Source organism: Vulpes vulpes, chromosome 13 (assembly GCF_048418805.1).
Source record: "Vulpes vulpes isolate BD-2025 chromosome 13, VulVul3, whole genome shotgun sequence".
NCBI lineage: Eukaryota > Metazoa > Chordata > Mammalia > Carnivora > Canidae > Vulpes > Vulpes vulpes.
Genome location: NC_132792.1, coordinates 93048919 through 93076096, shown reverse-complemented (window position 1 = coordinate 93076096; position 27178 = coordinate 93048919). Strand labels below are relative to the sequence as shown.

Sequence of the window (27178 nt, the reverse complement as noted above, 5' to 3'; positions counted from 1 at the left end):
CTCAAATATCATCTTGTCAGAGAGGCTTTCCCTGATTATTCTTTTGAAGATGACAACACTACTCTCTCCTATTCCCCATTCCCATTTTATTTCTCTCCATAGCACTAAGCACCATTTGACATGTTATTTATTTTACATATCTTTTGTCTTTCCTCAAAAGGAATGTAGGTTTCATGCAGGCAGAGATTTTTGTCACTTGCAACTCACTACTGTATCCCCAGGGGCTAGAATATGGCTAGCGTAGAGGCCCCCACCCTCTCCACGGGGTTGTTGGGGAGATTAAATGAGTTAACACATGTAAGACACCTAACACCACAGAGCATATAATAGGAATTATATAAATGTTGGCTATTATTTTGAATTTTGTTTTAAACTTCATGACAACCTAATGAGTAGGAATTACCATGCCGTTTTACACATAAGGAGACTGAAGCTCAGAGTAACTCACTTGGGGTGACACAGTAGCACTTGGCAGAACCAGGATTCAGACGCAGATCTCTCAGTTCTGTGCCCTCATCCCCCTCTCTCTGTTTTGTAAGTCCTGGGATAGAAGAGAGGCAGATCCGTTCGTTCTGGAACAAGCCCAGTGGCTGAGAAGGCTCCAGCCCTAGGGAGTGGGGGGCCGGGAATAAAGTTTCTTGGATCCAGAGACCTTTATGCTGCGTGAATCTGAAATAGCATGTGGCATTGTGTTTACTTCCTAACTTCACCAAAAAAATGTAATGGAGCCTGCCAATTAAAAAATGTTTTCATGACCCCAGAAAATCCATGTATTGGAGACATTTAGTTTAAACAGTCATTCTACCATAACAGGAAAAAGAGGTAGAGCAGAGGAGTTTATTATAACAGCTGCTTTCATACCCCAAACAAGGTTTGGCTGTTTTTGGCAGGTTGTACTGTACTAGTGTTGGCAAGAAGCTGACGGACTGCGTGAGTTTCCTTTCAAAAGATCATTTTGCTTCCTCAGAGAAACCCATGACTGGACTATCTAGTGTGAATTGCAGATGTTTGTTCCTCCTTCACTCCTCTGTCCTCCCGGGGCTTCCACCCTGCCGAGGTCTAAATGGGGCACCAGCCTGAAGAGCAGAAAGAGTGTGGGCTTTGGAATCGTGAAGATCTTGGGTAGGATCCAGTGTTTCCTTTCTTAGCTGTGCGACTCTCTGAGATGTAGTGTCCCCAGCCACGGGGCTACATGAGGACTAACTAAGGCAGACACCCCTCCCGGTACTGGCAGCTAGTATTAGGACATAGTTATTATTGCGACTTCAGATGGCTAGAGGCTTGAGTCCCGGTTTCCTCTGAGGGCTCTCCTGAGATGTTCCATTCTACAAAATGCACACAGCAGAGAGTGTAAAATGCAACTCCTTCCCTGGGGGCTTTGTAAAGACTGACTTACCTGCATTCCTCCCCTTCAAACCTACAAAGTGGGCAAAAAATGACACAAGGACAGATGTTAGGACCACGCCTTTCATCCCCCAAAGCAGGTATCATTGCTCTTGAGCTCCAAAGGGGGAGGAAAAGGCAGGGATAGAAGGGGACCTGATGATGGCCTGGAGGGTAGGGCTTTGCTGGGTTTTAAACTGGAAATCCTACAGGAAGCAGAAGGCTCCTGGCTCCCAGAACCGAGGCTGTGCTGGGCTGTGCCTCTTGCGACACCGAGTACACAGCAAGCGCCTGAAACCATTTCAATGCTAATGGCTTCCAGATGGCAGGAGAGCAACCAGCACACGATGCACTTGGCACAAGTGAGCCCAAGAGATCTGAGGCCCATGAGTCCAGCTGGTGGCCCAAACTCATAAGGAACCCAAGTAAATTAGAACTGGACCTCCAGCAAACTTGGATCCCCTGGCTAGATTGACCACACACCCTGCAGTATCCCAACCAATAAGGTGCATACTCCTCTGTTCTGCAGGGTATAGGTCAGCACAGAAGCCACCTCCCTCCTCCAGCAATGTTTGCTCCTCAGCATCCAAGCCTGAGACCCACAGACAGCACAGGTCTTGCTGCACAAAGGAAATGAGCTTCCCAAAGAACTTGGGATACGTGTGCTGGGCTGGGTTTTGGGACCCAAGCTGTAGTGGAGGGAATTTCTGGCCACTGCTGGCAGCTTTGAAGACCTATTTTTGACTTCAAAAGCCTTTCATCCTCTGTCTCTTCAGAGCCTGAACTTGGAGCATTTGCCCTTCAAAAAAACACAGGGGAGCCAGTGAGCAGCACAGGGAACATTGATTCAAGGGGTACCCCCAGGCAGGCACCTTTAAGCCCTACTCCTGAGCTCCAGCCTGGCAAGGAGTGGGGTTAGGGAATAGTAGGGGGGTCAATGGATGGCTACACTCTTTCCCCACTGAGAGGGCTGGGGTTTAATTCAGATGTAAAAACATCCCATACCCCAAATACCAGTTCAACCAGAAGGAAAATATGTGACCATGTACAACTTTAGCCTCAACTCCATATCTAGGGGTGATAATCCGAATATTTAATCAATGCTCTGGCATGGGCACTGATCAATCAGAAGGAATATGCCCTGGTGCTCCCCTGCTGAGCATCAGCCCTGCCTATATCCTGACAGAGATGTTTTAAAAATACCACGCCAATTACTTGTGGGTGGAATATCCCGGAGCAGCCAACACACTTTCCACTGTTGACAGGGAGCTTTCACTGCCTGGAGCTTTTCCTGGAGGGCACCCTGCTCCCTGGTCACCTGGCCACACAGCTGACAGTACATCAGAAAATGGACTGTATGCGCCTGTTGTGAATTAAAAACAAGAACTGTCATAAAAGTAGACAGACGAATGGCTATTTTAAGTTGCTACACTGTTTTGGGAAAGTGGCTGCAAGGACAGGTGCCGGGGTTTGGAGAATATTCTTCTATTCCTGTTAAACTGTGTAGAAACCCCAAGTGTATTGCTTTGTGAAACAAAACACTCAGATGTGGCTGCCAGAGATCCTTTAGGAGAAGGCCAACATCGAGTCCTCAAGGGCATGGCTAGGAAGGGAGAAAGAATGAAGCCAACAAACAGCACCAGGGCCCACCCTCCAGAAACTTACAAATCAGTCTTTGGATTATCATCACAATTGTAGATAACTTGCTCCTTACACACAGAAGCCCATACTGCTCTCCATGGGGAAATTCTGAGTGCCCAAGGAAATTCTAACAGAACCATATTTTGTTCTGTCCTTTCCAGACTCTTCTGACACACTGTATTTCTTCCCAGTCTATTTTCTTTTCTCCTTCTCACTCTTAGATTGCTACCCTCTCAATTCTCACCTTTCTTTTCCTTCTTCCCCTATAGCCAGCTCTCTGCAGTAGTCCCTTTGATTCTTATCAGTTCCATGTCTTCCTTCTGGTTCTTTCTTTTCTTCAGTGCCCTCAAGAGCCTTAACTCTGGACTGCCAGGAAGAACCCCTGGCTAAGGACAGAGCAGGGCAAGGTAGAAATGTGCAGGATGGTTTCTAATGATATGCCCACATTGGCCCAGGGTTCACTCTGGTCGACCAGAGCTGCATGGACTATTCACTCTTCTATCACAACACTAAATCTTCATTAGGATAAAAAGTTGTAACATGCAATCTAAAAATTGTGGAAAAGCAAAAAAAAAAAAAAAAAAAAAAAAAAGGAAATTGGAGGGAATAAAAGAAGAAACAAAAGGAGTAAAGAGCAGAAAAGAAAGACTCAACTTCAGAGTGATCACATCATACTCAGGTCAAAGTTCAAAATCCTAAAACTGTTTCTAATGTCCCACTAAGTAGCGGCCTCTTAGTGCTTCTGACAAGTGATTTAAGGGAAGTGGTCTGTTCCCAAGGGGGCTCATGAATCTCCATGCATGACAGTTCAATCAAGAGAGTCTGGAGTCACATAGTTGTAAAGGTGGCAACGCAAAGGTCAGAAGTACAAGGGAGGAGTTCATTCATCAACCCCGACAGACAGGCATGCCCAGGACAGCGCAAGGGACAGGAGCCATCTGGTAGCTTTGCTTGCAAGATCAGATTAAGAAAGTACCAGCCCAGAAACCACAAAGGAGAAGATGAAGCTGTATTTCCGGAAGAAAAAGCAAAGATTTCTACCCAAAGCTGAGGTAAGAGCTTTATTTTTTTTTTCCAATGATGAAGAAAGAATCCTACTTCCCTCTGATTTGAATTATTTTTAGCATACATGCCTCAGCTTTGATGCCCGACATGTCTGGCCATGTCTCTCTTCCCCTGCCTGAAATTTTTCAGTAGCTTCCCACTGCCTAGCCCGTAAACCATGAACTCCACTGCCTGGCACCTAAGGGCCATCATGAAGGTAACCTCCGCCTAACACTTCTTGTCTTCTTCCTGCATTCTCAGCTCAGACTTCAGAGGACTCCCACCTTCTGGAATACATTGCACTGTCTCATGCTCTTCCCTCTGCTTGATATACCTTCTCCTGTTTGCCTGCCTGTCTGCCCACATTTTACTCATCCTCTATAATCCATTTCCCAACTCCAGCTCCTCTGTGAATCCTGACTTCTAGAGGTTCCCTCTCCTAGATGCCCATGGCACTCGAATGCCATCCCACTATATGCTAATTATCTTTTTATTGTAATCCAGACTAGAATTGTATCTTTACAAATTTTGCAACCAGGACCTAGCACACAGGAAGCACCCCAAACTTATTCAGACTATTCAGATATCATTTGTTTGAATTCTGTATGTATACATATTTAATTTTATGCACACAAGGTCATGGTCTCATCACCACCTGCATTTCTAGGGTTGTGGGTTCTAATTAGGACACTGGTTAGAAGTTTCTGACCAGGGCCTCCAGGTTGGGATGGATGGGAAGAACAGAGGGAGTCATATATCAGAAATCAAGTTTGAAACCTGAAAATGAATGGCTTCAAGTGCTTAGAAATTTCCTATCCACAGGCCTCAGCTTTTAACTCAAGCAGAATATATATGTTTGCAGAGAGTGGGGCTAGAGCAAAGTGAGTGGGAGCAGAGAGAGGGGTACGGGATCTTGTGCAGAGTCTCTCTCCTGGTCAATCAACCAGGATGGCTAGTAGTTGCATACAAAGGATCATATATTATTTCCAACCATTTAAATTTCATTTTTAATTAGCCCTTTCCCAAAGAACCACAGAATGTCAAAGGTGCTGAGGTAAGCAGCTGAGTTTTATAAATGTCAAAACCAGTGGTGCCAGACTCAGAAAAAGTCAGGTAAGTACAGGAAGGGACCCCTTGCATTCCAAAGCATGTGCAGAAAAGCACAGAAGTGGGTATTTATGTATGAAGGAATTTTTTAAGTAGTCCATTGTACTGAGACACAATTCTACTCTAAAACCTCAATTTTCAATAAGTCTGGCATGAAACTGACAGGAGAAGAAAGGGATACCTAAATCTTGAGTGTTCTGCAGCTCTGAAATTTGGTGTAGTTTGTGCTCTATTAAAACAGTTCACCTCTCATTAGGAAAATAATTGCTGGATTAGCAAATGTCAAGAACTCATTATTTGGGCACGTTAAACAAGCATACCAGGTCTGTGGTTTTCTAGAGATCTAAAAAAAGCTACTGCCACCCCAGGGGAGACAGGAGGTTTCTTAGGAATTAGGAATACACTGCTCTAATAATCCATAATATACTCCTGATGAAGTTGTAGTAGTATTTCCACTATACATATGAGGTACATGGTGGGTTAAAAAGGCATTGCAGATAGCCAGAAGATGAAATATTATTTCTAGGGCAAAATGTATTTTTAAATGATCAAACATCTGCCTTACAAATTACCTTTCCTGTTCCCAGTTAGGAACTACCTGTATAAATCATTCAGGCACACTGATGAAAAATAAATCCCTTTTTCTTTCTATTTTTCATGCACAGAGTCAAGAATATAGGATCGATTTGTTTCACAAGTGTATGGTCTGACTTACTACTTTATACAGCACGTTGCTCAAAGGCAAGGTAGAGTGTCTCCTAAGTGTTCTGCATTTTATCAACGTAGAGCAGGTTTCCCTAACCTAGCAAATCTATGCCATGCGCAAATAGGACTCAGAAAAACGAAAAGCCTGGAACTCCGCAGTGAACCTAATTATGATAACAGTCAATAGGGATGAAGGGCCTTCCTTGCCTTAGCAAGATGGTGGGGGGGAAAGGGCATGACACACATTTCCATCCTGACACCCAACTTATTAGTGCTTTGCCCCTGTTCCTTTTTATTTATTTGAGAGAGAGAGAGAGAGAGAGAGAGAGAGAAGAGAAGAGAATACAAGTGGGGAGGAGGAGGAAAGGAAAAGGGAGCAGGCTCCCTGCCAAGTAGGGACTCCAGGATCATGACCTGAGCTGAAGGCAGATGCTTAACCAAACTGAGCCACCCAGGCGCCCCATGCTTTGCCTTTCTGAGCACCAGCTTCCTCCTCTATAATATGGTCATAATTACATGCATATCACAGAATTATTATAGATTAAGTGAAATCATGCATTTACAATGAATATGGTGAATGTGGTACATATTGGGTGACAAGTTACTGCTTCTTTCCTTGTAAAAATGCAATTCCCCTTTTGGGGTGTCTGCCTGCAGACAGAGAGCACATTTTTTGGTCTGTGCCTCCATGTAGTAGGTTTTGCAAGCCAGTCCCCACGGAAGAAGTCTTTTCTAGTACTGCCTGTGGGAAAGTCCAGCTAATTCTGGAGTCCAGGACTGTGAAGCACATCGCTGTGGCACACCTCAGCCACATCCTCCCACCTTGCCTTTATCAGTATTAAAAGTGAATTTTTAATAAAAAAAAAAGGCGATTGCCTAAATATAAGATGGGGGTAATGGCTTAGTAGTAGCATGAGGGGAAAAAGACTAGGAGTCTTTTTTAATAGCAAATTCATGATAAGTTAGTCATCTGGTGCAGCTAATGTGAAATATGTAGTGTGACGGGGGAGGGAGGGCAGTGATATCTCAGGAGGGAGATGTATGCACCCCCACACCCCAACTCCCCAAATGCCTTGTCATAACATCCAGAGAAAAATAAAATATCTGCCAGAAATATGATAAAACATGAAACAGAAAAACACAAGCTCACCTAGCTCAGCTGTGAAACTTCAGTTAAGATTATATTGGTTTTGTATCAACATAAAATAATTCTAGATTAAAACCTAAAAACCACATAACAAGTACTAGATCCAACTTCAGGAGAGGCCTGCCAATTCAACAAAAGATTGTAGCTTCTCCTCCATGCTAACCGCCTGCCCCATCTCTTCTCCACACTCAACCCAGGCAGCCAGCAATGCCTAGGATCAGGAAACACTCCAGAATAGTGCTTCTCAGCCTCAGTGGCATTTGATATACACTAGAAGTTTGGACAAATCTTGACCCCAGATCAGTCAAGTCCAGGGGATTCCAACATGCAGCCAAGGTTGAGAACAACTGCTTCAGAAGGCTAGTCCCACTCTAACCCAGAGGATGGTACCATCTGGACCACAAACTTAGGGAAAGCTGGAGAGAGTTGGGAGCTTGCTCAAAGGACAGTGACCAGGATAGTGACATAAGGTCAACTGGCAAGGGACATGGAGACAAGGACAGTACACTCAGGAGGGTGTCATGGACAACTTTAAAATACCAGAAACCCCGACAAGTCTAAGAAGAAACTGCTTTGTTCTCCCTGCATGGCTATCAAAGGGTGGGAACTGGAGGGAAATGGATTTCAGCTCTATCTCAGGAAGAGCTTTCTTAGAAGGAGAACTCTTCAAAGCCGAGGAGGCCTCCCGGGAACTCGCACCCCACAGCTGAACATGTGTGAGCACAGACTGGCATGAGCCCCCGCCGGGCAGAGATTCTGCAGGGGGACATGAGGCACTGAATGGGGCAATCGGACTGGATGGCTTCTCAGGTCGGGGCAGCTCCGTGATGCCAGGGGCTCGACGCGAGTGATGGACTAAACTGCCAACTTTGCACGGCGAAGAAAACAGTTTTGTTTAGCTCAGGAAAACAAACCCATTATAAACCTCACCAAACGGATAAACACGAGTGGGCGGGGGCAGCAGAATAAACCCAAGACGATTGAAACGCTCCCAAGTTCTTTCCACAATACCATACAGTTCATTAGAACAATTCAAAATGCAGCAGTGAAAGGCAGCTACACTGAATGGCCTGGCCGGACAGCTCTCTGGGAGCCTATCTGCTGATTTAAGAAGGCAGACACTCTGGAGGAGCCCCCTGCTGTTTATATGGTTGTCCAAGTTAATTATCCCTATATTTCCAGATGAAGTGAATGGTAATCTGTTTATCTAGGTCAAATATTTGGAGCTGTCTTTGTCCCTTGATAGTTGTACAAAAATACATAGTGTTGTCCTTTTGGGCACTATAAGATCAGGTTAAAAAAATAGCATCTACTTCTTTATAGGTTCAACACCATAAGCCCCTATTTGTGAAGTAGTCTAATTAGACCTAACTCTAAACAAGTAGTTTATAATGTGGTTGTTTTGTTTTGTTTTTTTTTTAAAGAAAAGAAATTCTGAATTCATGCCATATTTTTGTCTGGAATTTATGAACGTATCCCCATAGATATAATGAAAAGCTGACTTCTGGCCTCTGCAACCATTCCTTAGAGTAGTAACTTCCACTGCGTAAGGAAAAATGCACACTGCTACCACAGACAGCTAATGCGGTGCTGGTGTTGGTTACCAGAACAAAGTTAGATGTGGGGTGTCGGAGTGGAGTAAGAAAGTTTGTATGTCACAATGTATGTGGGGAGGATGTGATTTAATACGCAAAATAAAATCTCTGGAGGAGTAGGGGCTTCCTAATGGCATCTACCAGATGTCCTTTAAGGCTGATCTTATTTTGGATCAAGTCACCCAGAGTGAGCTGGGGCATGGTTAGGATGGGTATGCCCACCATGGAAAAAGAGGATTAACAGGGAACCTGCTGTGGGTGGGGAGAAGGCCAGGCTTGGTTTGGTCCTGAAGGAATGGAACATTCAGAGGACTGCAGGATCACTGAGCAGTGAAAGTTACAAACTCCCATCTAACCATGTCCCTTTGAGCTACTTTTCTGTACTAACTAGATCCAATGTACCTAACATTATTACACGCAAGGCACCTAACCAAATATGAGCATGCAGCAAAGACAGGAAGATGAAGACAATGCTTGCTGCCATGTGGAATCCCAGAAGGATAATGCTACACCACCACCATTGGCATCACCTGGAAGCTTCTTAGATGCAGCACCTCAGGGCTCTTCCCAGACCTACTGAATCAAACTCTGCATTTTAATAAGATCCTTAGGTGATTCCTTTGGCTTATTAAAGTTGAGGACTACTTCAGTAAGAGTTTCTATCCTCTCATTTAAAAATTAAAAAGAAAAAAATTAAGACTACTTTTTTAAGGACAGTTTTAGATTTGCAGCAAAATTGAGGCGGAAGCTAGAGAGATTTCCCATGTACTTCCCATCTCCCAACCTGCACAGCCTCCCACATTATCCACATCCCCCACCAGAGTGGTACAACTCTTACAGCTGATGCACCCACATGGACACACCATAATCACCAAAAGTCCATAGTTCACATTAGAGTTCATTCCTGATATAAATTCTGTGGGTTTAGACAAATGTATAATGACGTATATCCACTATATGGCATCACACAGAGTAGTTTATTGCCCTAAAAAACTCTGTGTTCCATAGGTTCATTCCCCACCCCTATAACCCCTGACAACCACTGACACTTTTACTAACCCCATAGTTTGCCTTTTCCAGAATGTCACATAGTTGTACTCTTATGGTATATAGCCTTTTCAGACTGGCTTCCTTCACTCAGTAGTAGGCATTTATGTCTCCTCCTTGTATTTTCATGGCTTGATAGCTTCTTTCTTTTTAGTGAATTATATTTCATAATTTGGATACACTATAGCTTTATCCATTCCCTACTGAAGGACATCTTGGTTGCTTACAAGTTTTGGCAATTAAGAGTAAAGCTGCTATACACATAGGTGCACAGGTTTTATGTGGACGTTTTCATCTCCTTTGAGTAAATGCCAAAGAAAATGACTGCTGGATTGTACAGTAAGAGTATGTTTAGTTTTGCAAGAATGACCTTTCATTTTTTAACTACAGGGTTGGGGCCCAAAGAAGTTAAATGATGTGTCTGTCCAAGGTCACATCACAAATTCATGGCAGCCGTGGCTAGAACAAACATTTCTTGATGCTTCATCTGTAAACATATTTTCTTGCAGAGAAAGAATGGATATGGGAACCAGGGAGACCTGAATTTGGAAGCTCTGTGCCTCAGTTTCCTCACTTGTGAGCACTAAGATGTTACTACTTCCCCATAATTGTGCGTAATTATGAAGACTTGGTGAAATAACACACCTGGAGGAACTCATGGTTCACAAAAACTATAATTTCCAAAAAGTTTTTGTTTCCAGTGATACATTCTAGGGTCACGGAGCCTCCAGAAGGGTTCAGGTGCACACCTAAGGCCTGAGGGGCTCTTCACGTAGTGAGTTTTGTTGGGCAAGAATGGAGAACTACTTCATCTGCTGAGAGCTGGGGTACCACACTGCCGCCCATGTTCTTTAGACTGTTGCCCAAGCTTTATATAGATCCCTGGATGTTTCCAGTCCTGTTTTCTAACACGGTGACATGCTCACTTTTGGCAGATTAATTGGTAGAGTTGTCAGCACAGCTGCCTTTTATTGCCAATAAACTTGGGTCCTCTGAGTTGTGGCCTTAATTATTTGTTATTTCTCTTTCCAAGGGGGATAACATATGTCCTCCTTTAAGCTGGTGTTTTCTTGCATCAGGACAAGAAACCGAAGAATGCACTGAGGAATTTATCATATGGCAGTGACTAGGAGTGCCTTAGAAAAGTAGTAAACTAGCAGAAGCTGGAGTACCCTTATACTAGCCTTTTTCCTTGTTTTTCTTAATCCTCTCATCCCCCCTTTCTCATTCACCCAACCCCCAAAACCCATGCTTAATGGCAAGAGGCAGAGAAACATCTGCTTCTAGTCTAAACCTCATGATACAATTTCTGCCAGTATGATACTGTAAGTTCCCTCTCCCCACTTAAGAAATATTTGAGGGCTTTCATGCCATACTGCAATTGCTCAGTGATGTTTTCCTATGCAGGGATGTATTTCCTATTTCAATTGAAAACTGATCAATTTCTCATAGCACCACTGATTCAGATACAACCTATATACGACTGTATTTTTATAGCTTTTAAAAATGAATAATGTAAGAAAATTCAGAGACAGCATTTACAGTTAGGCAAAGATTGTTTTGATTAGCATAATCGCTGTACAAATTGTGTAATTTTTAAAAGCTTCAGAACATTTTTGGACTCATCACTGTTTTTCCTTACATGTGACAAAATTAACGTCATATAAAGCAAAATCTCGTTGAGTTTACTTTTTACCCTACCAAGAAATACTCAGTTCAGCCAATAATTAGCTCTAACACTGGAGATCTAGGGAGAATCAAAGAAAGACGTAATCCATGCGGGAACACATAGGTCTGTTTTCAGCCAGTAGTCTCAGGATCTTCCCTACAAAATGGTTTACCAGATTTGCTGTTAGCCAGATACACAGATGTGAGCTTCACTTTCTTCACATCTACCTTCTTGTCAAGGAGCTAGTGAACTGTAAAACAATCTCAGTTGGACAGCAGGAGGAATAATGAACAAAAAGAACTTGGTAATAAGCCATCTACATAATTGGTCCATGAAAAAAAAATCAAGCTAAAATGGTAATTTTTAAGGCTGTTAGTAGCACTCAGCCTCCACAATAGCAGGACACAGTAAACTACTTATTATACTATTTTATTATAGTGAAATACCACCTCATTTTGAATAGAAGCCTTGTGAAATTGAATTAGATTTGATGTCTTAACCAAAGTTATCTGTATAATCTCTAACTAAATCTGCCTAATTGGGTCATCAGCAATGGCTCTTCTAGCCATTAGTCTTAATTAGCATGGCGCCATCAATACTGTGCATGCTCCTGTGGCTTCCAAGTAGGCGCTAGCATCCACCTACCTCTTTATGAAGAGATTCACTCAAAGTCTTTGTATGCATGTGGGTCTCGCCAAATGCCAAGCATACATGCAGTCAAGTTTGTAAACCTCGGCTTTAATTTGCTGAAGCCATTTGATTAACTCTCTGTGGCCACCCAATGTCCCACAGCTAGTATGTTACAAAGATGGAATAAATAGAGAATATTGGAGAAATAGTGGAGGGTATTCTTGGCAACGATGGGCTACCAACTAATTAATGTGACATTAAAGCTAGCTTTCATCACAAAATCTGATTCTCAGGGACACCTGAAGAGGAGTAGACACATCAGTGATTGCAATAACTGATTGTGCTTATAAAATTCTTACCTACCACTGCTCCCTTTCTTTCAGGCCAAGGAACCATTTGAAGAGCACACACCTTTCCTTCCAAACCAAGGTTTGCTTTGTACTTTCAACACAGACAGAAGTTTATCTTTGAGTCACCCTGCCCCCATCTCTGCACTCTTCTGCTTTCTCCTGAATGCCATCTACCTGCTCCTGGCATGCTCATGTGCCTGTCAGCTAGTGAAATTTCCTTACATGCTGCTCTCTTCCCTAACTCCCCTTGATTTTGAGTATCCCCTCCTTCTACAACAAACACTCACTCCCTCTCCTGAAGAGTAAACTAGATGTTAGGAGGAAAGCAACCTGTCTACATTATTCACAATTTACTGTGAAACTACAACAATTTACCACAACTCTCCCAAGGACATTAACAACTGAAAGGATAAGCTGATTGATAATATTGAATTTGTAACTGATAGACTTCCAACCAATGTAACCTTGAAAAAGAAGCTATTTCAGGCTGAATTAGGAAAGAATGTTCAAAAAGCAAGATATATATTCCATTTCACACACACGCATCCATGCCGTAAGATATATGCAGGAATTTTTTAAAATGAGATAGTGTTATATATACGAAAATGGAAACTCTCCAAGGTACTTTAACCAGCAAGCCCCTTTGGGGAGTCTTTAATCCAACCACAAGGTCAAACATAAGGTCATCCCTGGTCTTCCACTACTTCAGAATAATCATCCCCTCTGCTCCCTTTCTTCCACGAGAGAATCAAGCTCACTCGAATGCCACCCACAGACTCAAGCCTGAAGAACAGAGCTGAAAATTTGGCACAGCACTTCTGAAAAACTGCTAATTCCTGAGCCCGGCCAATGGATGTGGAAATCTCATCCGTGGTCGAAATCACACTCACAGATCAGGCCACAACTACAAATCCATTTTCTGCCATGGTATTCAGACCTCATCTACAGCTTTCTGGTGTCTAGCTTTTGTTGTAACTGAAAGGCCAAAGATAAGATCCTGATGGAATTTTTAGCATTAAAAGCACAAATAAATAAAAACATGAAAAGAACACACTGCCAGACTCTTATTTCACAGGACACCATGTCAACCTGAGGCCTTTCCCAGGACCCATCCGTGTTTTGCCCAGCAGGGGGCTACACTGCTCCCAATCACATGTGCATTTCCCAAGAGCAGACCTCAGATGCTCCCAAAATCTGGGAAAGGAAGCCAGTCCTGCTGCACAAACGTTGGTTTGTTACGGAAGCACAAACGGCTTACACTCTTGTCCTTGTAAGAGCTATTTTTGAAAAAGAGGCAAGATAAGAAACTTGAATCAGAATCCTTCAAAGCAGAAACTACTCTCTGGGACCCAGATGCTTTCAGAGATGTTCCATTAACTATTTCAAGGCACTAAGAATCACTCAGCAAATGACCCTTTTCTGTACTTTAAAGATTAAAAAGATAATGAAGGCAAAGATTCTTTTGGTGCATGTGTTATAATCCCTAAGACTTACGAAGGTCCTGTTTTCCTAATGCCCTTGTCACGGTGTAGCAGCAGGTCACAAAGACACAGGGTGGTCCTCTGCCGCTACACTGGTGGGTCAGACATCATATCCACAGCAGCAAACTAGTGTCAGGAAGTAACCATGCAGGTGGCTGTGGGCAGCTGTATATTGATAGGGAACTGGTCTCTCCCTCCATCCCTGCCTTTCTTCCTTTCTTGTGTGAATTTATAGTTTTATTGCAAAGCATTTCTAGATAATGGGTTTTTTCCAAACCAGTCTCAGGTTTGGCTGCCAGAGGGTCTTGCTCCCACTGACTTAACATGAACTCCATATTTAACAACTTGGGGGGCTGGAGAGAAGAAAGTTCTTTGGGCACGTAGCTACTTTCATCTTGTAGACTCCCAATGTTTTGAACTGAAAAAAGATTTAGGAGATGATACATTCTCTCATTTTTAGGAGTAGACACCAACTGGCTGCTAACTGGAAAGGGGTGAGTGGTAATGTGTGTGCCCAAACAGAGAAGAGGAAAAAAATATTCTGGAATGTTTTACCCTGACTGATTTGGGGATGGGTTGCTTTTGGATATATTTGGCAAGGAATTACATCTAAAATGTCTCAATTTTTGAGTGAATACACATGTGTTAACAGGTCTGACTGCTATATGGAGATCTGGTATCTCCTCCTGGGCAATAAATTGGGGATATTTGGTGCTATCTTGAGATCACCTATTTGAGTGTCTGTGGATCTCTGGTTATGAGAACTCTTGATGATCGGGAGAAGATCCTGTCTTTTGGGATACTAGTTTACAATTTAGTGCACTGTGTCAGTGGTGGGATGATGTCTGAATTTTACTTCCTATCTTTGGATTTCCAGGGAGATCCAAGAGAAAACAGTCTATATCCACAAATTCTCTGCTGCTCACCAAAGTAACTAGATACAAGTTAGCTCTTTAGATGTTCAAAGAAAAAGTAGGCAGGAGGCAGTAAGTTTATTTTTACTTAAGTAGAGTACTCAGAAAAGCAATTATTGCAATATACAGAGTTCAAGTTCATCCTTATAGCTACAGTGAGCAAGTACCTTTGGGAAGATTTGGTCATTTACTATCAACAGATAAGATTATTTAAAGTTTCTACAGTATTTGTAGAACTAATCTTAGATTATACGAGAACATGCATGTCCACATAATCATACGTGGCAACATATATTGTATGTTTGGTAAACAGAAGATTGAAAGAACAAATCCTAGGATTGTGTCTAGCCAGTATATACCAGAGACCATCCAGGGGGTATAGGAACTAGGAAATGCTTTTCTTTCCATAAACAGATGCATCGTGTTAGCATTCCTACCCAAGGAGTTGGTATTTTTCTTTGGGTTAATTGCAGGGTGTGTTCCATACCTACAGCGTATGGAATTTTTTTTTCCAACTGGCAGTACTGTAGCCTGGTGGCTACTGAGTTTGGTTATCATAACCTATAATTCATTAATCCTTTTCGTAAGTCAGGTGTGTCATGGAAGAGAGAAAAATAACTGTACTAAGAGCAAAAGACCCAGGTTGTGATCCTTGTTCTCCTAACCCATGCACGTGCCAACCTGATCAAGCCTTTAGTTTTCTCATCTGTGTTACGGGATAATCAAACCAATCCTGCTCAAAGTTTTATGCAATTCAAACCCTATACTGGGTGGGAATGATGGAAAGATCTTTTGTAAATTATACAATGTTGCATAAATATGTGGAATTTATTTTCTATATGTGGTGAAATTTACACTGTTTAGATGCTATGTGGTGAATGCCACAAGCCTTCTGAGACAAAAACAAAACACACACACACACACACACACACATAGCCTGTTGGACCTATGTTTATGTTTCACACAATTGCTTCAGCTGCTAAGGAAAAGGGCCTAATGTCAAAGAATGCTCAGCCCACAGCTTTGCTTGTATAACGTAAGGGCTCTTTTCTGCACCCACCTTCAACTTAGAGTTCCCAGCAAGACTCGTGCTGTCAGGTCAGGGAACTCTACTTAGCAACCCAGCCCTAATTCCAGGTCAGTTGGAACTGAGCCACGGATTACACTATTAGTCCAGGATGACCAATTACTTTCCTTCCATGATTAAACATCTTTGGAAAAGACTTTTTTGTTGTTGCATAACCCAAGGTTCAAACTCTTTTGTTCTTGAGGTCTTTGACAATGAATAGAAGCAGAAGTGCACTGCCTGCTGTCCAATACTTTTTGAGATCCCCGTTGTAAGAAATAATATTCATGGATGATTGCCTAAAAGATATAAAGAACTTCTATTCCTTTATATACCCCAAATAATATCTGCACATCAAGCAAAACCATCAAAAAGCAGCAGGCTTAGACTGCTCTGCCCTGTGTACAGCTGCTTTTACTGAATTACACCTTGGCAGTGTGCCATTGCCTTGCAGTGAGGGACATTACTAGAAACAGTTCTATAAAAATTGCTAGTGTAAGAATATTGTTGAAGATATTTCCACTGTATCCCCCATTGAGTCTTTGATGAGAATCAATGGAGAAATTTCCCTTGGGCCTTAGTTCCAGCAAAGGCCTGTTTTTCTGGCTTTTTTCACTAGTTCATATTTCCCTTTTTGCTGTGGCATTTAGGAAGTACAGAGTGAATTTTTTTTCAAGATTTGAGAGAGAGAGAATGTGTGCATGAAAGCAGGGGGAGGGGCAGAGAAGGAGAGAGACTCTCAAGCATATGTCCTGCTGAACTCAGAGCCCAACTCGGGGCTCTGTCTCAAAACCCTGAGGTCATGACCTGAGCTTGTCCTACCTCTAACAACTAACTATACATAAACTACATATGAACAGCTAACTTTCATGGTCTTTTCCAGCCTCATCCCTCATACTTCCTATGATTTAATTTCTTCTTTCTTCTTCATGTATTTATTATGTGTGTTTCTGTAAACTCTCCTAATTTTCTGGAGGATAGATGTGTATTTAACCAATGGGCCCTGCATAAGGCTTTTCCAGATCCCGACTTGCCTTTCTGGTTTTGTCTTTTGCCATTTCCCACCATGAATCTGTGATCCAATCACACTGACCTGCATCATGACCTGACTATGCTGTGCCCTTTTGTGTTGCTCTGCATCTGCCTATGCAGATTCCTCTGCTTAGAATACCCTTTGTCTGTTTCTTAGCCAAGTGAAATCCTGGTAGAACTCAGAATTCCCATATAGCTTTTCATCCATGCAACCAGTGTGACATTTACAGTCTATCCTAGTACACTATGTATACACCTGTGTCCTCTGCTAGACTATAAACTCCCTAAAGGCAATACCATTTGCATTTATCTTTGTATCTCCAGAGCCTAACCACAGTTCCAGGTATACAACAGGTGCTCAACATATGTTTGCAAAATTAACAAGCAAATGAATACTCCTATTCCAGCACCAGCGCTAGGGCCTCTGGGAGGCTTGTTACCAAAGTTGATAACAAGTTGCATTTCAATATTCACGTGGGCTTGATGATGGTGGCTGCTGGAGGCACAGGGACAGGTCATGATGTCTTCCAGAGTTTGAGATACGTGGCTACATCAGTTCTTCCTCAGAGCAGACCCCAATCCTCAAACTTCCTTCTGGAGACAGGAATACAGGGATGCTATTTTCCCCGCAACACTTGCCTATGGTATTTGCTGCTTGGTCAAATTCCAGCTGTTTGGCATAGATGAGGCTAACACTACCACAACAATCAAATGGAGCCAAAAACATAAAAAGCTACACCTGATTCTGCTTTGTGATTCCATAGGACAAAGAAGAAGGGCTGAAAAAGGGAGCAGGTGGGAAGCAAACTGATATACTAGGGGCCTGGATGGTGTACACATACATAGGAGTTCTGAGGAAAGTTAATACCAGAAAACTATTATTCAATAAATTTCCAAACAATGGGATGGAAATGACCCTACCATAGCCAGAATAATTTCTCATTTTTTCGAGTCCAAAATATCCATGGGATGATGAAATACAACATGAAAATAGCATCACGAGTTTGCAGAAGAATATTGCACCAAAACACATTTAAAGGGCATTGCAGAGCGATGTTTAATATGGTGAGCAGTAAATTTCTGCCTTTCAGGTTTCTTGATGTTTGCTTTCCTGGAAACCTTACAGTAAAACTAATAAGATGACTACAACTTCAACAGGAAGACCATGGAGTCCAACACCTCCCTAATACAAATGGGCAAGTGGAGGCCTTGTCAGATACACTGAGTTATCCAACACTACACAATGAACACTATACAATACATTGAGTTATCCAATACTACACAATGAACTGGCAAGAGAATCAGTGCTTGATCATCAGTCCATTGTTCCTCCCAGGATATCAATATTGTATCAGCTGGCTCTCGGTAGTCCTTAAACAAAAATTAAGTACAAATAACCAGAAGCTCCTGGAAGAATAAAACAGCCCACTTGTTGCTACATGAATACCAACTCAGTTTAAAAAAAAAAAAAAGCCCTGTAGTAAAGGCCTAACAGACTCAGGTAAAAGGTTTGAGCAAGTCATTAATGGGTACAGGGACAGGGACAAGGTTGCAAAGAAATGTTATATCTTCAAGCTTAGCATCTGGGACTGATTCTGCAAATGCTTGGGGAGAGCCTAGCATCTGCTGACCCAGGTGATGGAAGAAGGAGAGGAGGTGAATGAAATCCGGGTGTGGAAGAATGCACAGAAAACTAGGTCTCAGACCTCCCGCTCTATTGACAAATGCATTATGTATGTCACTTGGCAACTGGGACATGGTGTACATCAGCAAAAAGACACTCCGGGTTTCTGCAGTTGAGCTAGAACACAAGGCCCTGCAAACAGTTCACAATGCAGTTGGAAGTGCCATAAGGAAGACAAGAGTTTTGGTGCCTTCTGGTTTCAATTCAGGCATATCCCAGTTTTAGGGGGTCGCATGTGTCCACCATCCCTGGGCATGCAGAGCACAAGGGAAAGGCTCACGTAAGGATATACTGACTCAAGCATGGAAAGGGCACTAGACATTTTTGAGTTTCTGATTGCCTTTTTTAAACAATAAAAACATGGATCATAATCCTTCCCAGAAAAATGTGAGGTTAAAAGTTTAATCTGAGTTCACAGCACACACATTCCAAAGGGGCACTGTACTTGGGGAAATTACTCACCTAGAGTTTATATAAGTTCCGAGGCGATTAGAGTCAGCCGACAAATTGGAGCCAGGACACGTTTACATTGAAGGCTTAAAATGTAGATTCCTCTTATGAAAAGAAAGAATGGGGGGGAAAATCACCCACCACCCAATGTTTCTTGTTAAGGGACCAGACCCCATTAAGTGTCAGTCCATCATCTCAAAGAGTGTGGAAGATGCCAACACACGATCCCTCTCTGTCCCTCTTGAAAAGCAAACGTCACATCTGCTTGCTATCAGCATTTATCTCACAGTGTGCGTCTGACTCATTTGGAAAACTCAAAGCACATGTTTATTCCTGCTGAGGAACCAGCCATTACTGTGCTATTTACAGGTCTTCTGGAACCCAGAGCACACAGTGCTGAAGAGAACTGCCAGGGAGGTGGGCTGGGCTCTTGGTGCTGCTTGGTTTGATTACTTTGCTCCCAGCTTTGTAAGTGAAGAGGACACTCTCCTTGTCCTCCTGGGAGCTCTCCTTCACTTCCCAGCCTGGGTCACAACTCACTCTCCTTCTTAGCCAGTCAGCATGGGTGAGGATCCCAAAGCAAGTGTGTTTGGGAAAGAGTGAATGAGAAACCCATGGCTTGTTAGTTTCTGGAAACAAATGGCATTTGTGCAGGAACTCAAAAAGTCTTGGTCACAAAATGAAAGCCATGCGCTCTTCCTTTTCCTTTACGCTGTCTTGGGGATGACTCCCAAGTGATGGCAATACAATTCTCACCTCGGGCTTCTTTCTACGGCCTAATCTGATTTCAAGTGGCTTCTCTAACAACACTGAGGATGAATGCAATGTGAACCTACCTTTCCTGGGCCTACACAAGGCCACATTCTGGGTTGAAGAGTGAAAATTCATTGGACTTAGGTCTTTGTCTGTTGGATCTTTTTATTTTTTGTTTTTGTTTTTTTTGTTTTGTTTTTGTTTTTGCTGGGGCGCCATTCTGCCAAAATTCACTGCAAAGACACGGCAGGTCAACATAAGTGCCTCTTATGAGTTAGAGAAAGGTGCCCTCCAGACAGATCAACCCTTCTGGAAAACTTTCTGCACAGCAAAACCTGCACAACTTAATGCAGCACAGCTTCCAGGCTTTTCTTACCAAAAACCTTGAAAAGTGATAGAAACTCTAAGGTTTGTTTGCCTTAACTGGAAAAGCCACCCTGGGATGATTAAATGCAAGAGGCCAAAGGTTCAAATCAAAACCTACCATATACCTCTATTTGTATTCTCTGAATGCTGAGTCCCACAGGGGGCTAGATGGTGAGGCTGGCATGAGTTATCTCTACCCAATGGGCCTCCATCTGGCCAGATGAGCTGGTAATACTCAGCTTGCCCAAGAACCAGCTTCTAGATGGAACGTGTTGCTCTGGTGAGTTTGTGTTCACTTTCTTAAGCTGCTTCCTTAATTCTGCATACTTCTGGAAAGACAGGGAGATCTCCAGTCCTCTTCATTTGCATATGTTTTCCCACTTCTCATCAGTGGCCTCTATCATCCCTCAGATTTTGCAGGAGGGTCTGTCCCCCTGATGCCACACCTACCTTTGGACAGGCCACCAACCTTAGACCATCAACCTTCATAGGTGTCATTTCCTAGAGCAATGACTTCCAAGCATTTGAACATATAACCCCCGACTTCCCTACTTTATTTATTCTTTGTTAACTTATAAGTTATCTACACAGGTTATCATCACTTAATAGTGCAAGGCACAAAATATACTTAGAGTGTGATTTATCATAACAATTATACATGTACATTTTCATCCATATCCTCCAGTGACATTTTAATAACTTTGAAAGTTTTCTGGCCAACTGCTTGGCAAATCACATCAGTGACATCAGACTGTCACTGCTTCTACCTTGTAATACTGTCACCTTGTAATGTGGTTGGCAAACTATTTTCAGGAAGAATAATGGAAATGTTTCCCATGCTGGTTTTTTGTCTGGTTTTCTTGGAGATGTACCGTTAAAAAGTGCTATCTTTAATCCATGGTTCCTTTACAGGAGCCTTTTAAAGCCACATGTCCATTTATGGAGGCTAAAGCTAGATAATACAACTGTTAAATCCATTTAACCAGGCATGGAATACTCTTTGCCTTTGAATTTGAGGACTTGGAGACAGAAGTCTAAATAAAGACTGACCCACTCTTTCACTTAGAGTTCATACTATGTCACCCAGCCAGGAAAAAAAATGCAGAGGGTTTTGGGGCCACCAGAAAAATGAGAGTTTCACAGTTGACTCCACAAATCTACATCATTTCTGGTTCAGAGCACTTTCTAGCAAGAGATGGAAAGTTATAGATACTCTGTATGTTCAAATGCCTTAAATGCCTCTAAAAGGAAGCAGGTAAGCTATATGACCTTTAAAAAAGGCATTAGAAAAGAAGAAGAAAGTAAAAAGCAGGGTCTGTCTTCACTCATCTTTCCTCCATGGACACTTCAAAAAAGCATGGGAACTCTAAGACAGTGGTAAGGGGGGCATGCTGTTCCTCCTCCCATCAGCCACATTGCCACTCCTTCAGCAATAATACCTACAGTCTTAACACCTTCTGTAAATTGATTTTGTCACCCCATTCTAGGTTTGAAAAATTAGAGCTGCTATATACATTTTCAATCTCAAGGGTCATGATTTCTAGTTTTTGAGGAATGTTGCTACTCTATCCAAGAAAAGCAACCACCGACAAGATGAAAGGAAGTAGCCACAAATTCCCCTTTCCACCCACCTCTCCGGTAAAAACACAGGATCAGCGCATTTCTCCAATGTTGCCAGTGAAGACTTTTCTCCAGCGCTTGAAAACTGGCCCTTCTGACCCAGGTCTCCTCTCCATGCATGAGGCTCTCTCTGAAGGCAGAAGCAGCTCTGTGCCTTCAGCGAGCCTCATTAACGGAAGGGAGCCGGGGGGAAGGGTGGGTGGCTGCCAGGTCAGTTGCAGGTAAATTCCACAGATGGGAAAAGGGGATTCAAACTGTGGCAGCGTTAGAGCAGTTACTTAACCATTAAGTTAACTGTAAGTTAGCTTCCACACTGAACTACCGGACTCGGTGGTGTCGTAATGAAATTCAGCGGTCAGGAATTCTCTGAAGAATGAGAAGAAAACTGACATTGAAGCCAACTGAAGCTAGGGATTGAGAGGCATGGAATCTCCAGGCTGATGTCTGTGACCTCAAGTCTCATGTGCTGCCTCTTTTCGCGCTACTCAGAGGTGTTTATACACCAATTCGAAGTGCCCGTGGACTTAAATAATACAGGAAGAAAAGAAGGAATTAAAAGCTGGTCTATCTGTAGTATCCAGACCTAAATCCTAACCTAAACACATCCAAATTCCTCTGATCTTGTTGAGATCAATTTAAGACAACAGAGCAGGCCCAAATAATGCCAAGCATTTGAGGGCCACCCATGTCTACCAGGCTACTTTATCAGTAGCTTGAGGCAGTACTTAGAAAAAGCAAAACCAACCCAAAAAATCAACAAAAACCCCAAACCTGAAATGCCATCCCAGAAAGTATACGACTGAGTCTGAGGTTGAGGACATTTCCCACCTCATCTCAGGACAGAGTTTCAGATGACCAGGGTGAGGGCCTGCAGCACTGGAGACCTGGTGTGTGTGGTGGTGTGTGTGGCAGGGAAGTGGGTGGGGAGGGCCCTTCTCGCTCCCGGGTGGGCAGCTCTGTGCCCCTGCATGGGCTGTTCCTGCTAGCTGGAGCCCCTTCTCGTCAGACTTTCCCAAATGGCAGGCCATGCTCTGCCATCCGTGTCATGTCATTCACTAATTTATTTGTCCATTTAGCAAATATTTATTCAGTTCCTCCTAAGGGTCAGGCCCTGGGGATATTCCACATGAATGGAACACACACGGCCTCTACCTTCATTTGAAGCTTTCTCTAAGTCTCTCTGGCAGGCTGTTTGCTTGAGTTGTAATCCTGGTTAAAATGTAGATGCTGTGGGGCAGAACGAGACTTGGCTGTTACCAGTCACTCGTTAAGCAGGGGTTTGAAATCTGGACCGATGCTGAGTGCCTGGAAGGTAGCACTGGGGCAGATGCGTGCTGGGGACCGTGGGGGAGCACTTGGGAAATTAATTTTCATCTGTTTCACAGTTTGCTTGGGACTAGCCCAACCTATAACAGACCCCAGTTCTTGGCTCAATCCTCAGACAACCCTTGTTAAAGGGTGTACATGGGTGGTGGTGACTGGAGAGTCTGTATTTATTCAGAGCCTATAGAAAGTCTCCCAAGACACAGTGTTAGCTAGACTTTCAGCTTTCCCTTTGTACAGAGGTTAACCCTTTACATCTCTATTTCTGTCCCCAGTGCACGACTCTTGGTAGTGCTCCGGAGGAGTAAAACTGCAACAAGACAAAGGTGAGTGGCTATCTAGAAGCTGAAAAGGGCCCAGATAAACTCGAAACTGGATAATCTCTAGGTACTGGATAACGAAGCAGTGGCGTGCTCTGAAAGTGGAGCGTCTTTTAAGCCTAAATCATACCAACTGAGTGTTCAACAGTTTCTAGAGTAAATAGATCCTTTTAATCTGTCATAAGTTCATGCACTTGGAATGACCAATAATGTATACTTAAACATGTAATAAAACTTAAGGGAAAAGAGAGTCCAGGGCGTGCAGGGGAAATGAGCTATTACTCCTCTGGCATGGAAAGACCATTGTGTTTCATGTATGATTTGACCATGCTTCAGGAAAGCAATTTTGGCTTTAAATGGCACATTTCCTTTCTTCTTTATTAGGCTTCCTGAAGGGTTATTTCACCCCAGGTACTTTCTTACACTGAGTAGTATTTCAGCTGTTTCGTGCAAACGCAGAGATCTTGCAGGGATCTCAGTAATACTTGGTATGTCACTAATGGTCAACAACTGGCAGACTGTGGTTCTGGAATCCTGAGCTGCATACTTGAATTTGTGATGGATGTTTATAACTGTCGGAATGTGTCTTCAATCATCACAGAATGCCTGAGCACATGGCCATTGGTTGCGCAACCTAAGACGTGACTGGCTGTGTTTCTTAAGATGGGCATTTGTGCCATTGTTTATTATTGTTCTGGTAACATTTACTATTTTAGAGGGCTTGTTGTTCTGTTTTAAGAAATAACAATTTGAGTGTTGTTGTTTTCTTTTTCCCCAAAGAAGCAGCCTCAACCTTCTTTGCCCGACTTCTGGAGCAAGGCAGCATCTGGGAACATATGGTTTCAGCTTCCTGAAAAATAAACTTTCCTTTCTTATTTTGTTAAGATGCATTCTTTATTCCTAGTGAAACCAAGACTAGATTAGTTAATGGAATTTTATTTCCTTGGGACTTATCTGCATGGGAACATCAGTCTCATTAGAACCTCTGGAAGCAGGGGCTAATGGAATGTAGACTGTCTTGCACATGAAATGTCTTCTGATCACCCAGCAGCAATTCTCAACTAGGAACCGCATATACTTTTTTCAATACTATCTGCGCCCAGGCTTGCTTCCACCTTCATAGTATTTTGGTATCTGAAATTAGTAATTCATGAGTGAAATAAAATATTTTTATTTGTATTATAGTTCTTCAGATCTGGAACCAGTTCATACCAGCTGGCCTTTTAAATAATTCCTCTGTAAAATCTCCAGCAACTCTGCCACTCAAAGCAATGCAGTTACCTTTGGCTTTCTTACAGGGATTCAACCCCTATTCCAAGGGAAACAGACCAGGTTTTAAAAAAGCCGAGCCGTTCTTGGCTCTTCAGCTGCTCATGAAAGTAAAATTATTATAAACAGAAAAGATACTTTCTAATTGTCACCAAACACTTGTCCCCAGTGTTCTGTGATTCCCTCAGACCAAAAGCCTCCAGGTATGATGGATAGGGCCAATGTGCTGGCACTGGCTTAGATTCCCTATGCATCTTCTTGGCATCTCAATATTCTTCTTTATAAAGCTGGGCTATCTGACCCTTTAAAGATACTCTACAAAGCACCTCAAAGGAATTGGCTCAAATATTTGCTTCACTAGACTTGTTGGGGGCGTGGCACTAGCCATGAAGCTTCAAACCCTTGTTCTTCAGGGTCTAGGGACAGGAAGGCTAAAAACTAATTGTGCTACATGAATATCTGGAATTCAGGGGACCCATGGGGGCCTGAAAGGGATGAGTGGTTTCTGGAGGAGTTACCACCTGGCTCTGCCAAACGCCTCCACCTAAAGACAGCAGAAAGAACCAAATACTGGAAAGTGCAGTTAGTACACTCTTCAGTCTAACTGTGGTTTTACCACCGTCTATGGTTTCTTCACCTGAGCAATGAGGGCTGAGTATTCAATAACCCTCCAGACTCCTTCAGGTCTGCTGTGGGATTCCACAATTCTGTTCTACTCAGAATTCTCCCTTGGCAGACTGTAGCAGAGCAAAGCTGTATGAAAGAGGGAACTTATGACACCTGGCCAGATGACACAAAGACGAACCAGAAGTGAGGCAGAGAAGATGCCCATGTCTCGTCTACTGTAACTGAGAATCTGGCAGGGATCTAAAAGACCCAAGTTCTACCTTCTCATAATAAAGGTCTTAGCAGTCAGGTCTAGGGCTCTTTCCATGGGTGACACAATTTCGCTCCCACCCCTCAGCCTCCACCATGGACAGCAGGGCAAGTTTGTTCCTTGCTTTCAGGTGTGTGTGTGGGAGCCTCATGGTGGCTCCAGTGTGCGAACAAGAGCATGAACCACAGCTACTGGGCATGACATGTTTAAAGAGCCATGGCCTGAGTCACCGATTTGGGGGAGAGTCTAGAGTATTTTCTAGTGTCGGTGTTTCTGATGATGAACCTTCCATATTCACTTCTTTAAGGGTTAAGTTACTCTGCCCTTCAAAAGGGCTTTTCAACTTCCATCTATAGCCTTAGCATTCAGAAGAATGATAATCCTGAGAGGACTTTTAAATACTTGGTTCTTAAGAACTAGACTTTAAGAAACAAAGACTAGCAGCTATGTGTAACCAGCTTATGAAAGACCTTGAAGTCAAAAGTGTAAACCGGACCACGTGGGACAAAATTAGGACAGAAAGTACTCAGATGGGACCAGAGCATACTGGCTAAGGGTGACCAAATCCTCAATGAGACAGAACTGGCAACTGATAGCATCTTCTTTATGGTTTGTGGTGTTTACACAACAAGTTGTAGAAGTTGTTTTAATCACTCCCAAGAAGTTCCTTTGTTGTCTTCATACAGACCCTGGGTTGAAAAAAAAAACCCTTTCAGAGATTGTTATAAATAGACATATCCTGGGTAGACACAGGTACCTGTAAAAGACAAGATTCTGATGCTCAGAGTGGAAAAAAATCAAGATTAGCAGCACCCATTTGCCAAACCCTCCAATACACAGCAGACAACAACACCAGGTGTGCTAATTCCATCACTACACACTTATAAAAATGCACAAAACAAGAGCATATTAAGCATATTACCTTCAGTGACCATTTACTGTCCAACCTTCTGAAAAGACAGCTTTGAATGAAAAACCATGAATCTAATTTCTGTTGGAAATTTCAATCCAAAAGATACATGGAGACAAAGAGATTAAAAAGCTGTATTTCCATCAGCTAACCAAAGTGAAGAGCTGACAAAATTATCCAGTTTGGGCAAAACTAAAAGACAAATTATCCTTTCAAATCTACAATGTCAATACTCTCTCCAGGGCCAATTTTGCCAGGTCCCTGTAGCCAAGCAAACACGGAAAAGAGATGGTTTCATTGTGTTCTCACATACTTATTTTTATATCCCATAGGGTAATAATAATAAAAACAAAAGGTGGGTTGGAGGTTGTTTCCCTTCGCTGCAATGGAACTGAAAGAATTCCAAGATCCAACCTAGAGCATCTTCTTTTATTCCCCCAAATGTATTCCTAGTTGTTTTTTTTTTTTTCAATTTACTTTAGGTAAAACAAGAATAGCAAAACCATCTGAAAATTAAGCCATGAAATGAAAACTTTGATTCTTTATCTTCATACATGGCAGCAGTGATGTGCTAGTATAACATAGTCACGAAAGCACCCCTAGATGAACTTAGGTGACTTCTTCTAATCCCTCGAAATCTCTTTATTTCCCTGAACTAGAATGATTCCTGTGGCTTTGCTTGTTTATTAGCAATTGTTTTTCAAAGTTTGGGAAAACGTAGCAAAAAAAAAAAAATGCTAAAACAAGAATATCGTTCCTCTGCCAGCTATTTACAAGATACACTAAGATAAATTA

At 42.6% G+C, this 27178-nt stretch overlaps 1 protein-coding gene and 1 long non-coding RNA gene across 2 annotated transcripts in view; one reads left to right on the top strand and one right to left on the bottom strand.

Moving 5' to 3' along the window:
* Positions 1-24202, top strand: part of LOC140595221 (uncharacterized) — a 138798-nt gene extending 114596 nt beyond the window's left edge. The window contains exons 2-3 of the long non-coding RNA XR_011996739.1: positions 23283-23333; positions 24108-24202. This is a non-coding gene — a long non-coding RNA (uncharacterized lncRNA). The remainder of the gene's footprint in view (positions 1-23282; positions 23334-24107) is intronic.
* COLEC12 (collectin subfamily member 12) overlaps positions 1-27178 on the bottom strand; it is a 184098-nt gene that overhangs the window by 58250 nt on the left and 98670 nt on the right. The gene's annotated exons all lie outside the window — the stretch shown is intronic.